We start from the raw sequence: 14,994 nt of genomic DNA on the forward strand, positions 1-14,994 counted from the left end.
CTTCCACCTGCCCCAGGGTCCCAGCAAGCGCCATTTCCCATAGCTCCCAGGCTCAGGGTCACACAGTCAGTCAAGGGAGAGGCCCTGGCTCCAGAGAGATTGCTCAAGCTACAGGAAGGTGGGGATAATGCAGGAATCTTACGTGGTCTAGGCCTGGCCGTCCTGTGGTCGGATCTCAGCCCTCTCTGGGGGCTGCCACCTCCAGGAGCATACACTGGGCGCCTCCTTCCCACTCTCCCAGCTCTTAGTTGAGGGTAAGTAGGAAAGGAAGGAAAAGGAAACTCCTGTCCCTCTGAGTGCTGGCCCCGCCCAGCAGATAACTGATCTCTCCTAGATTTGCCCCAGAGTCTCAGAGGGGCGGGAGCTGTGGACCTGGGAAAGCCTCCAGGGTTTCTTTACTACTTCCTGAGAAAATCTTTAGCTCCATTATGTGAGACAAAGGGTGACTGAGGGAACCATGTAACGGGAAATTAGCATTTACGGGAAAAACAAGCTTAAAAAAGTTTTAATAAGGATTAAAGTGTTGTGGCACCTCACCCCTTTGGGTGTTTTGCCTGCATGTTTGTGTGTGTACCACAAGCATTCCTTGTGCCCACAGAGGACAGAAGAGGAACTGAGAGCACAATGGATTCCTTGGAACTGGAGTTGTAGACACAGATGGCTGTGAGCTGCCACAGAAGTGCTGGGAACTGTGCCTGGGTCCTTTGGAAGAGCAGTGGTTGTTGCTCTTCAGGAGGGTCATGTCTTCAAGTTCTGGCAGGCAACCAGACCAATGGCAACAGCTTATATTGTCTGAGGAAATCTCTTGGACCATCAAACCACAAAACTCAAAGGAGGTTTCACACACCTGTCACCAGATTTTGTCTCCTAATGCCCGTGCTTCCAGGGTAGGGCTTTGTTCCCCAGGATGGAATATTTCCAATTACCTACATGTACATATTTTATATGCATTTTTAAGAAAGCCTATGAGAAATAGATCTGCCTATGGATTCTTTCAAACACCAAAGAAGTCATTATCCATTCATTCTCCTGCTGGCTATCCCACCCTATACATTACCCCCCCACACACCATCATTGCCCTCCCCACTTATGTTTCCCCCCATTTTCCCTTCCTGACTTCATGGCACCTGTGCTCTACTACAGAGCCAAGAAACCAAAAGAAATAATTCTTTCTTATGTGTGCTCTGTGCTTGTTAAAGGTTTTTTTGTTGTTGTTGTTGTTGTTTTATTTTTTTAGAGACAGGGTTTCTCTGTGTACCCCTGGCTGTCCTGGACCTCGCTCTGTAGAATCAGACTGGCCTCAAACTCACAGATCTACCTGCATCTGCCTAAGTACTGGAACTAAATATGTGTTCTACCACCTCTTAGTGTTGATTTTTTTAATTAGCAGACTAAATGTTGCCCTTTCATTATTGATGAAATGACATTTTTACAGATGTGTCTCATTTTACTTTGTTCATTCCCCCTCCCCCCACTCCACCCTGTACCCCTGATTTCCTCTTTCTATCTGATCGTCCTGTACCTCCACTCAAATAGTCCTTCTCCTATTTGGTTGAAAGCAGCCCATTCTACTAAAAATTCCTTCCATGAATGTTCCTGATTTTATTTTTCACATGACCTCAAGTGTGAAACAACCCATATGTCCATTGACTGATGAATGTTTAAACAAAACACTCAGACCACACAATGTTTTCATTTTCTTGTTTCTCAAAAAAGGACTCACACTGTACCCTGAGCTGGCTGAACTACATCCCTAGCTCTTTTTAATCAAAAATTTGTTTTGAGACGGGGTCTTGCTAAGTTGCCCAAACCAGCTTTGAACTTCCTCCCCTCCAGCCTTTATCTCCAGAGTAGCCAGAGTTATAAGTCTGCACCACCAGGCCAAGCAAGTGAGGAATAGTTTAATTCAAGTATCTCATCCAAGTGGCTCTGTAAGTTATTCTGTTCATTTTATAAAAATATTGACAACATATTTGTATATCATTAAATATTTGCATCCTATTCTGGGTGAATGTGCTGAGAACTGAACCTCAAGCTTAATATATACCCCAGTCCCTACATCTCTACATTAGCCCCTATATCTTTACATTTCCTTATTATTTCACTATGTCAGTTAAGGAACTACATATGGCTCAGCATTTGATTGGATCAGGATGAATACTCTTTTTGCTCCAACGGTTTGACTGCCTGAATCAAAGAAGAATATGAATAACACATCATGTTTCAGAAAGTTACTAGGAGGACCTGTGTCTGTCTATTGTAGTCAGACTTTAGTTTGTACAGCCAGTTCCCCCACCCCGCAAAAAATCTCACACAGAAACTAGGCCTTGGAACTTAAATTAACCCATTTCTAGTCATCTATGTGCTGCCATATGGCTCATGGCTTGTTACCTCATTTCCTCCATGTCCTGCTCCCTCTGTATCTTGACAACGACACTCAGACTCAGCCCTTCTCCATCCTAGCACTCTCTGCCCAAAAATCCTGTCTAGCTATCAGCCAATCAGCTTTTTATTGACAATGAGAGCAATACATATTTACAGTGTACAGAGATTGTTCCACAGCAGTCTATAGCCAGCTAGAAATTATAGTTGAGTACAATGTTCAAGCCAGAACTTCCCCTGTCAATGCAAGAACAGCTTTTGTGAAGAGATAGCTCATTTGGTAGATTGCTTACCAAGTATGCAGGAAATCCTGGATTTGATTCCCAGCACCACAAAAATCAAGCATGGTGGTGCATGAATATAACCCCAGCACATAGGGGGTGGAGTTAGGAAGATCAGAAATTCACGATCATCCTTGGATACATAGCGAATTTGGGAATAGCCTGGGCTACTTATGACTCAGCCTTCCTCCATCTTAGATTTACAGATCATCTTATAATAAAGACAAACTCTGTTCATTCCTATTTATGATTAAACCTTTGCTTCTCAAGGATTGGGCTATATCTTACCTGTAACCATACCTACACATGGTTCTGTAGGGAATGCGCCGAGAAAAGACAACCATATCTTTGTTTCAAAAGGTTGTTATGACTACCTGTTGCCATAACTAAATTGTTATGCCCACCTTGCAACTATGTCTTTGTTTGAGGAGACTGTTTTGATTAACTTGTTATGCTTTTGTTCTGTTCCTGTAACCCCACCTACTTTGTCCACCTGATCCACCCTTTTGGAAAGCCCCTACCTCGAAGCTACAAAAACTTTGTCTTCCTCATGTCCATTGTTGACCTCTTGAACTCCAACTTAGGGGAGGGCAGCCCATGTGCACAAATAAAAATAAAAAAGCTTGCTTTAATTAATTTGGCAATGATGACTTGGGTTGGTGGTCTCTTTCCTCTCCTCTTTGGTATTAAATTTACTTCTCTCTCTCTCTCTCTCTCTCTTGTTTTTTCAAGTCAGGCTTTCAACATGTAGACCTGGCTGTGCTACAACCAGCTCTGTAGAAAAAGCTGTCCTCAAACACAGAGATCTGCCTGCCTCTGGCTCCCACGTGCTAGGATTAAAGAAGTGAGCCAAGACCACCTGGCAATAAATTCTATTAGAAAAACCAGAAATGATAAAATCCTATGATAGACTTGCAATATATTGAATTAGGGTTTTCAAAACCTTTTGGATGCATTAACAATATAGGATTATGAATATGTGCTTGTTAGCACAACCAGAACAATTGACATAAGATAGGACATAGAAAAAGAATTCAGTGCTCATTGCATAACTATTGTTGATGCATTTCTAAAGGCATGTGCCACCACTGCCCTGTGCTCTCTCTCGCTGTCTCTCTCTCTCTCTCTCTGTCTCTGTCTCTCTCTCTCTCTCTCTCTCTCTCTCTCTCTGCCCCAGTTCTATTGATGGGAGCATCAAGTATGGGAGATTGAAGCAAGCTAGGTAAAATCTATTATAGGCTCAATAATTATCATTTAATAAGATTCTTAGCCTTTGGGGTGGTAGAAGGCAGTGATCTGTTGCTTTATTCCAAAAGGATTTCATTTGATAGTACAGAGATGTGAGTTCTGACAGAGAGGTGTGTAGCCTGAAGTTTTCCTGTGTCCTTCCTGGTCCCACAGCTACTCAGAACCAAGTAAACTTGCAGAGGCTTATATTAATTGTGAACTGCATGGTGATGGCTCAAGCTTCTTACTAGCTTGCTCTTAGAACTAAAATCAGCCCATTTCTATTAATCAATATGTTGTCATGTGTTCCATGGCTTTACCTGTGTGCCATTACATGCTGCTCTCTAGTCAGCAAGATAGTGTCTCTCCTGCCTTTTTCCTTTCCCTATCTCACTTGGATTTTCCTACCTGGCTCCACCCTGCCCTGCCATAGGCCAATGCAGCTTTATTTATCAACCAATCAGAACAACACATATTCACAGCATACAGAAAGACATCCCACAGCACTTCCCCTTTTCTAGCTAATAACAAAGGAAAGCTTCAACTTTCACATAGTAAAATTGCATATAATAGAACAGTTATCAAACAAGAATTACATTTATAATATCTAGACTATTTGTATTTGGCAAAATCAATGAAAATATTCTATCTATCCTATATTTGTGAGTCTAAAGTTTCTTATTTATTTTTTTCATTCATCATAACTAAGGAAAACTGTATTTATAACTATCTGGTCTTCAACTACATCAAAGACCCCAGAAGGATATAATACCTAAGTAAACAGTAAGTACATTGTAAGCAACTTCCAAAAATCTTAAATAACACAGACAGCTGGCTCCCTGTACATGTTTTTGTGTTTGAGCCTCTATCAGTTTTCTGTAGGGAATCATAACCACACCTAAAAGCAAGTTTGAAGTGTCTATAAATATGATGGGCCCCCACAATGACTATTTCACATGGACAATAATAATACCACTAAGCTGACAAACATCACCCAAAGTTCGACTTTGGACTACCAACTACCCAGGACAATACCAAAATGGCTAGCTGAGATGATCCAGCCTCACACACTACTTGAACAAAGACTTGAGATAAGCCCTGAACTTTCGCATTGTGCAGAGACTGGACAACAAATGATATAGCTACTTCTCCCAGGACTTGACAATTCAGTCAAAATTTATCTTTTCAGGATCCCCTAAAGATGCCTTTGCCCCCAAACAGCAGGAATTAATTTTGAGAACATGATGCCCACATTCCCAAGAGGTGGGTTGGGTGGTTTTCAGTCTCTCTATGGGTTTTGGATAATTGTCATTGTTCAGGATGGTTGGTTATAAGTTGTTAATGTTAATGGCCAGAAAGGCTAAACAAAGGAGATTAAATAAATCTTGTAGGGAGGTTCTTGTTTAAAAGAAAAGAAAAAAGTAAAAAGAAAAAAGAGAATATAGATATGAGGTAGATTATTGAATCTACTCTGAAAAAAAAAAGACTTGGGGATGATAGAACAAAGAGCAACTTATTGAATCTACTCTGAAAAGAAAAAAAGAAGGGATATAGATTTGATGTAGATAAATGGTCAGTTATTGAATCTACTGCCATTATTGAATCTACTTTTAGAAGGGAACTACTAGTTTTTAATATTTAATGTTGGATTGGATTTTTGTATATTGTATACAAATTATATATAGATACAAATTTGAGATTGGTTTTGTTAGCAAATAATGTATGTAGCTGGGCAGTGGTGGCACACACCTTTAATCCCAGCACTCAGGAGGCAGAGCCAGGCAGATCTCTGTGAGTTCGAGGCCAGGCTGGGTTAGCAACTGAGTTCTAGGAACGGCACAAAGGTACACAGAGAAACCCTGTCTTGAGAAACCAAAAAAAAAAAAAAAAAGAAAGAAAGAAAAAAGAAAGAAAGGAAAATACTGTACGTATATTTCTAATCTTGTTCAAGATATTGTACTTATACACTTCATTTTACAATGTCATGCAATTTGCAAGTCCTCAAAACTTTTTATTACCAACTATTAGGATATAAAGAAATGAAAGTTAGTAGTTAGTCATTACAATTGAACTTATAGTCATATTAGGTATGTTTACAAGGTCAAGAAGAAATACAATTTAAGTAGACAGATACAGATTATCTTCAAACACTTCAGAGATCTATAGAATAAGACATTTAAAATGTTTTAATGACATAATTTTTCTTTCATTTTTTTAATGAGTATGAGACATGTCTGCTCCCGGCAGCACCAATCTACTTCAGAGAAGATGGGCATTGAAGAAACTCCATATGGAGTTTACTTTCATTGTGGCAAAAGTTAGCCACTGGGCAAGAAAGTGCCCTCACATCAACTGCTGACAGTATGCTATCCAAAATGGACAAGCAGGACACAAAACATAGGAGTGCTGATCCTTGCCAAGACAAGTTAGGAAGGCTCTTTCGAAAATCCTGTTTCACAGAGGAGTCTGTCAGATGTGCTAAGCCTGTAGACTGAAAATGATACCCCCACATTGCATAGAAAACTCCGGTGAGTGTTCAGGCAGCTGCCTATTTCTGTCATTACTCACATTTTTTGGAATTCGCATATTTGCACTTCCTAGGAATCTTAATTTCTTATGGGGTCTCTGAGGGTGTTGACGATTAGATAGTTATAGTTATAGATTTCTTTGTTTGCTTTTTTTTCTTATTAAAATAGAAGAGGGGAAATGTGGTGGTAATCTAATTGTACTGAAATGTGATTTTGATTGTATGTTAATAAATAAAGTTGCCCAGGGGTCAGAGCTATTTGAGCCATAGCAAGAGTGTGGCGGTGGTGGCACATGCCTTTAATCCCATAGATCTCTGTGTGTTCAGGCATACAGCCAGCATTGGATACATATGCCTTTAAGACTTGGGGGGCTGTACATACAGACAGTGACGAGGCAGTTACGTGTGTGGGTTTACAACCAATGAGAAGGCAGAACAAAATACTTAAAAAGATGAACAGCCAGGATATAGCTCTCTTTTTCGGGAAGCTGGGACACCGCTGGAGGAAGGGTGAGATTTTAGCTCTGAGCTCTGACCTCTCGGCTTTCTCTTTTACATTGTTTCTGTGTTTCTTATTTAATAAGACTGTTGGATACATATACATCTGGCACCCAACTAGCTGAGATGATCCAGTCTCAAAGACTACTTGAATAAGTACTTGAGATAAACCCTGAACTTTGGCATTATACACAGACTGGATAATGAATGATATAGTTAACTTTCCTAGAATTTGACAATTAACCTAAAATTTTTCTTTCAGGATAAAGAAAACTTCGCCCATACCCAGCAGGAAGCAATTTTAAGAATACGACGCCCACATTCCCAAAGAGGTGGCGTGGGGCGGGTGGTTTTTTGGTCTTTTTAATGGGTTTTGGGTCTGGGATAATTTTCAGTATTTAGGGGGGTTGGTTACAAGTTATTGTCAAGGGTTAGGAAAAAGGCTAAGTAAAGGAGATTAGATTTAAGGTTCTTGTTTAAAAAAAAAAGAAAAAGAAAAAGACAATTACTAGTTTTAAATACTTTAGATTGGATTGGATTGTTTTATATTGTATACAAATTTGAAACTGATATTATAAGAAAATGCTATATGTATATTTGTAATTGTATTTATACCATTCATTTAACAATGTAATGCAAATTTCTGATCCTTGAATGTTATTATTATCAACTATTAGGATATAAAGAGATGAAAGTTAGTAGTTAGACATTACAATAGAACTTGTAGTCATATTAGATATGTTTTAAAAATTGAGCAGAGATGTTTTAGACAGGTCATCTTCAAACCCTTCAGAGTTCTACAGAATATGGCATTTAAAATGTTTTAATAACTTAGAAAACTTTTCTTTTTTGAGACATGTAGCTCCTGGCAGTACCAATCTACTTCAGAGAAAATATTGGCACTGAAGAAACTGCATATGGAGTCAACTTTCATTTTGGCAAAAGTTAGCCACTGGACAACAAAATATCCTCGAATCAACAGGACAAAATGGACAGACAGAACACGAAACAAAGGACTACTGATTCTTGCCAAAACAAGTGTGGTTATGGCTTTATCAAAAGGCATCTTCTGAGGCAAGGACAATATGGCCCCATCCATGAAGTGGCCTTCACATCCAGAAAAGGTACGGTGCCCTTTTCTTCGAAGGCAGCTTAACAGGCAGAGGGCCGATGGCTTCTGTTATGCAATGGAACAGCAGCTGAAAGCTCACGCCTCTTGATAGTAGACTGGCATTTAATAGAGGGATGTGGAGAAGAAGGGGATGGTGAGATGAAGCCATATATACACTGCCAAGAAAAATGGACAGCTGAATTCAAAAACTGCCAACAATTTCCAGAATTTAAAATCCTGAATCATGAAAGGACACTAGTGGAATTCAGGTGTTTCTGGTAAGTGGACTGCGCTCACCCAATGTGAGGTTGAACTGTTGAACTTGTGTACATCCTACTTCACAAATGAGTCTGTCAGATACACTAAGCCTATAGGCTGAAGATGATGCCCCAACACTGCGGAGAAACCTCAGGTGACTGCCCAGGCAGCTGGCTGTTTCTGTCAACTCACAAATTTTTTTGGAAGTTGCTTGCATGCACTTCCTGTTTTTATTTTTGTTAGCTAATATTATTTCCTTCTTGGGTCTCTGAGGGAGTTGAAGATTAGTTAGTTATAGTTGAAAATTAAATAGGATAGAAAGTGCATTAGATACATCTTGGATTTACCAAAATAGGAGAGATGATGGAATTATTTTCTCTGATTTGTCAAATACCTATTTAGGTATTTATTACTTGTATATATTGTATATAGTTATTGTAATTTTGTATATAGCTTTTCTTTTGTTAGTTATAACCTTTTACTTTTTTTCTTTTTATTAAAATAGAAGAGGGGAAATGTTGTGGTAATCTAATTGTACTGAAATGTGATTTTGATTATATGTTAATAAATAAAGTTGCCTGGGGGTCAGAGCTATTAGAGCCATAGACAGAGTGTGGCTTTGGTGGCACACGCCTTTAATCCCATAGAACTCTGTGTGTTCAGGGATACAGCCAGCATTGGAGACATATGCCTTTAAGACCTGGGGGGCTGTACATACAGACAGTGACGAGACAGTCAGGTGTTTGGATTTACAACCAATGAGAAGGCAGAACAAAATACTTAAAAAGATGAACAGCCAGGATATAGCTCTCTTTTTCGGGAAGCTGGGACACCGCAGGAGGAAGGGTGAGATTTTAGCTCTGAGCTCTGACCTCTGGGCTTTCTCTTTTACATTGTTTCTGTGTTTCTTATTTAATAAGACTGTTGGATACATCTACACCTAACCCTGTGCTTGTCAGCTGAGGTTCATTTTTTATCCCAGGGGACAATAGGCCATGATTGAGATATTTTTGGTGGACACAACCAGGAGATTGGTTGTGTAGACAGAGGCTACATGATGCTTCTATACTCCCTGCAGTGTTCAATTCCCATAACCTACCTAGAGATTCACAACACCATTCTTTAACTTCATTTCCAGAAGATCTGACACCTCTTCTGATCTCCGTGGGCATGACATGCATGTAGTGTGAACACACATGCACGCAAACACATAACTTATCAGCAAGCCATGCAGTTCTTTGGCATGTGTCCACAGTTCTTGATATTCCTACTCCAGATACTTGTTTAGTCTTGTTCATTGCCACTCTGTTCACATAGACTAGGAAAAGGAAATAACCTAAATAGTTTTCAACTAATGAATGGGTAATGAGAATGCAGTACATATACACTGTGGAATACTATTTATCAGTAAAGAAAATGATATCTAGAGGCAAAGAGATGGAGCTAGAAAATATATTAAGTGAATTAACCCAGGCACAGAAAGTCAAATGGCACATTTGTTCTCATTCTTCTGTGATTCCTACCTCCAAAACTTCAGATGTGAATATGAAACATGGTTGTGGTGGTACATTCCCATAGGATTTGCTAACGGAGGCAGAGCCAGGAGGATCTGGAGTTTGAAGCCGGCCTAGGAGGCTTGCTAAGGAGAAGCTTTGGCAGGGGCCCAGCCACAAAAGGTGGCCGAGGGACCATGGAGGCAGCATCTGCTGCTCCAAGTTGCTGGCTGCTTCTCATCGTGTTGGTGACTGCAGTGATGGCTGCTACCTGGGATGAAAGGTTTACTGCTGCTTGTTCAGAGAAGAATTGCCAGGACCATTGTGTTACAAGAAAGCATCAACAAAGGTCAGTTTGGAAAAATTTGGCAAGTCAAATGGTGGGGAGAAATGGCTGTGAAGATATTGTCTTCTAGGGTAGAACATTCATGGTTCTGAGAGACAGAAAGATCGACATTGGACTACAAACTGCTCAGGACAATTTTGAGATGGCTAGCTGAGATGATCCAGCCTGACAGACTACTTGAACAAGGACTTGAAACAAGCCCTGCACTTTCTCATTATGCAGTAACTGGACAAAAGATACAGGACTTGACAATTAACCATAAAATTTCTTTTCAGGATTCCCTAAAGATGTCTTCACCCCCCAAAAAGCAGGAAGTAATTTAAAGAAAATGATGCCCACATTCCCAAGAGTTGGGATGGGAGGTTTTTGGTTGTTTAATGAGTTATGGATATTGTCATTGCTTATGATGGTTGGTTACAAGTTGTTAATTGTTAATGATCAGGAAAAAAACTGAACAAGGAGATTAGATTCAGAGTTTTTGTTTAAAAAAAAAAGAAAAAAAAAGAGAATATAGGTATGAGGTAGATCATTTAATCTACGCTGAAGAAAAAAATAAATAATAGGATAAATGGGTAGATCATTGAATCTACTCTAAAAAGAAAAAGAGAAGATATAAAAATGACAAAAGTAGATTATTGAATCTATTATGAAAAGAAAAAAGATAGAATATGGAAATGATAAGGTATAAAGGTCAGTTACTGAATCTACTTTTAAAAAGGAACTACTTGTTTTAAATAGGATAAGTAATGAATTTTTTGTCTGAATTTGTCAAATATTAATGGACTGGACATTGTTATATATTAATGGAGTTTTTCATTTGAATCTGTCAAATGTTAATGGACTAGACATCGTTAATGTAATTCTTGACTGTATATATTGTATAAACTAATTGGATATAGTTTTTCTTGTATTAGTTATAAGCTTTTTTAATTTTATACAAAATAGGGGGAAATGTGGTGGTATTGTGTTCCCTAAAATATTGTGTACCCTAATAAACTTATCTGGAGTCAGAAAGCATAAAAGCCACTAGATATGGAGGCCAGAAAACAATGGCACACACGCCTTTAATCCTAGCATTCCAGAGGTAGAAATCCATCTGGATCTCTGTGAGTTCAAGGCCACACTGGAAACAGCCAGGCATGGTGACTCACACCTTAATCCCAGGAAGTAATGGCAGAAAGCAGCTAAGTATATAAGGCATAAAAATCAGGAACTAGAGCTGGTTAAGGTTTTAGGATTTTGAGCTGTGCAGTTCAGCTGAGATCCATTGGGATGAAGACTCAGCGACTTCCAGGTTGAGGAAACAGGATCAGATGAGAATTGGCAAGCTGAGGTGACTGTGGCTTCTGTTTCTCTGATCTTTCAGCATTCACCCTAATACCTAGTCCCGGGTTTGTTTTTATTAATAAGAACTTTTAAGATTCCTGCTACAATATGGGATATGGACATTGCCGTTGTCTGTCTCACAGAAGTTGCAGATAAGTCTCTCTTGCTGATAATACCATATACTTCAGACACAGGACTGAAAGGATCCAAGCTTGATCTGATCTGAAAGTCTGCACCCTGAGGACTAGTTTTCATAGTCCTGGGTGCTGTGCAAGCAGCCAAGGGAAGGAAACAAGAAATACACCTACCCAGCTGTGACACCAAAGTACCACAATGAAGAACTTAGCAATATACTGCTAAGCATGTATTGTGGAATAATTATTTTGTACACTGTAAAGATGTGTCTTTGCCAAGGCACCTTCTGATTGCTTTATTAAAGATACAAATGGCCAATAGCTAGGCAGAAAGAGGTTAGACAGGACTTCCAGGAAGAAAGAGAGCAAGAGAGATGAATCTAGGCGTGTGACAGAAACCAGGGGACGTGGAGAGGAAACAGGAGGTGCAAGATGGAAGAGAGGTAAAAAGCCAGGAGGCACAACATTGATTGATATAAATGGGTTAATTTAAGTTATAAGAGCTAGTGGGACAAGTATAAGCGATAGGCTGAGCCTATAATTAATAATATGTCTCCATGTCATGTTTTAATTGTAAGCTGGAGGACCAAAGGAAAAAGTGTATGCAACAGCAGCACTTACATCTTGGCTATAACCAACAGAATACTGAAGATGCTGGCACATATTTTTAATCTCAAAATAAAGGAAGCAGAGGCAGGGGGACCTCTGTGTGTTTGAAGCCAGACTACACATGGTTTTCAGTCTAGCTAGGTCTAGATGGTAAAACCCTGACTCAAAAAAGGAGATAATGAAATTGGGCAGTAATTAAAACCGTGATTTTTAATGTACCTATTGTTACAAATTGTATTGTGGCTCAGTGCTATGCTGGGAAGGATCAAGAAGTGAGTGGGATATCCTAATTGTCTCTTCACTTGTTCACTGACTCACTTACAAGGTGAGGGGAGCTCAGCTGGCCTTGCTGTCTTGTACCACGTTTATTTTATTATTTAAATTTTTATTTATGTTTTTTCATTTTACATACCAATCACTGTTCTCCCTCACTCCCCTTCTCCTGCTTCCCCCCAATCTCCCCTCATCCTCTTCCCTGGCATTGGGACCAGAACTTATGCCGTGTACATGAACTGGCTTTATTTTTAATTTTTTAATTCATTTGACATACCAACCACAGATCACCCTCACATCTCTCCTCCATCTCCTCGCTCCTTCCCCCCAAGACTCCCCCCATCCCCTCCTCCAAAAGGGTTAGTACTTCCATTGGGGAACAGCAAACCCTCCCCTCATCCCCTCCTCCAAAAGAGTTAGTACTTCCATTCAGTTGAGGCAGGACCAAGCTTCACCCCCATGCATCAAGGGTGAGCAAACAATCCAAAGGTAAGAAATCTAGAAGCTAACTTAAAGGGGGAAATCTCATAGGGTTCCACCTCTAAATAAAGAACTACAGACAGCTAAAGAATTAGTTTTCCACAGGGATCACCCTTTTAACAGGTTACCAATATCAAGTGGTCAGCTCTGAAATCAAATACATATACATGCAACACCAAATAGACTGGGAACATTGTATTTATGTATTTGTGTGCCCGTGTGTGTGTGTGTGTGTGTGTGTGTGTGTGTGTGTGTGTTTGTGTGTGTACATGTGATGATCAATGAAAATAGAACATAAATTTGACAGGCATCTAGTAGGAGAGGATATGGAAGGGAAAGAAATAGAAAAGGAAAGGATGTGATTATATTTTCATTTCTAAAAATTTAAAAATTAAATAAAATGTAGATAAACATTTAAAACATATAAGGCAAAAAATAGAAGCACATAAAATATTTATTTAACAGTGAACAAATTTAAAATGAATCAAAATTAATTTACATAATTGCAAAAATCATAATATTCTAATAATTTTCACTAGTGAAAAATTAAAGTACCTTAAACTACAAGCTTATAATATATTTATTTAACATATTGTTCAAATGTAAAATTTATTAAAATTAATTTGTGTAACAGGAAAAATCATAATGTCATAACATTGACCTTGTTTTTCATTAACCCTACTGTTGAAGTTACCCATACTTGAGTCATAGAACATGGCAGAAAAAAGTTGGTAATGATCTAAATGTTTAATCCCTACTGGCTTCTTTTCATGTGCTGGAAGATGCTATGCAGGCTTCCAAAGGAGAAAAGTCATCGTCAGTCACACCTATCTATAAAACCTTTGAGCTACAAGAATGATCAGCATAACACATGACCATTGGTGTATTAGCAGCTCAAATAGTATTGGTGTAACCAACCACTTTTTGATTGGATTTAAGTTCCTCTCCACAAGAGGAAACCCGTAGTAGCATCATTATCAGACCAAGAACATACAGCTAGCAGTCATAGGCCCTAGGGGAAAACTTATTACTGTTATGTTATACTGTAAATGCACATAGTATTAAACTGACTTATCATTACAGCCATAGATCAATGTATCTCTTATTCCTCATCTAAGGAGCTTTGAAATGGAGTAAGTGGTGGTTAACATTGTGGCCCACAACTGGCCAAGGTGCAGAGAATAAGAGACTGAAGATTGCTCAGTCTTAAAGGGAACCTAGGTACCTCATCCTCCCCTCACAGGGTTCAGAGATCATTGAGGAAGAGGACAAAGAAAGAGTATAATAATCTGAGGTGGTGGAGGAATACAAGGAACTTCTGGACACAGTAGGGCAGTAGCACATATGAACTCACACAAACTGCAACACCATGAAAAAGAAAACAAACCTGTGCAAGCCCAAGGCAGACCAAATCCCAGCATGGAAGTGGGAGCTGGGCACACAATCCCCCTCTATGCCTAGGAGCTATTGACAAGTGTTATCTGCTGGGAAAGGAAGGGCAATTTCCTTTTAAGAGTGTAGGTCTGGGAAGTTGACATTGCTCCAGCTGAAGAACAAACACCCAAGGATATCTGGCACTACACTTTGGTCTTAAAGAAACGTTTTGTTGTTGTTGTTTTAAGAAGACACAAAATTGAGTGGGTAGGAAAGTGGGGGAATGAGTTGAGAAATAGTTGGCAGGGATAAATATGATCAAACACATAGTAAGAAACTCTCAGAAAAACTAATAAAAAACAATTAAAGAAAAATCAATAAGACACTTTCTCCAGTGTTGTTAGATTATTTGTTTCAACGAGACCTGAGGTAATTACAGTTCAGAATGAATGGACTACATCACTACAGCCTTTTCTTAGACCTCCAGTGCCCCCACCCCCAACAGGATGAGTGAAAGAAGTCTAAGGCAGGAGCTCATTTTTTAGTAAAAAGTAGGGACCTGTTGGGCCCTGGCCCCCGGTTTTGGGGAGCTGTTTCCTTGCCTGTTGACCTTGATCAGATGTCCTCCTTATGCTAATTCCCTGCCGATTTCATTCCTCCTAAACATCTTACTGC

This window comes from Peromyscus maniculatus, chromosome X (assembly GCF_049852395.1).
Source record: "Peromyscus maniculatus bairdii isolate BWxNUB_F1_BW_parent chromosome X, HU_Pman_BW_mat_3.1, whole genome shotgun sequence".
Classification (NCBI taxonomy): domain Eukaryota; kingdom Metazoa; phylum Chordata; class Mammalia; order Rodentia; family Cricetidae; genus Peromyscus; species Peromyscus maniculatus.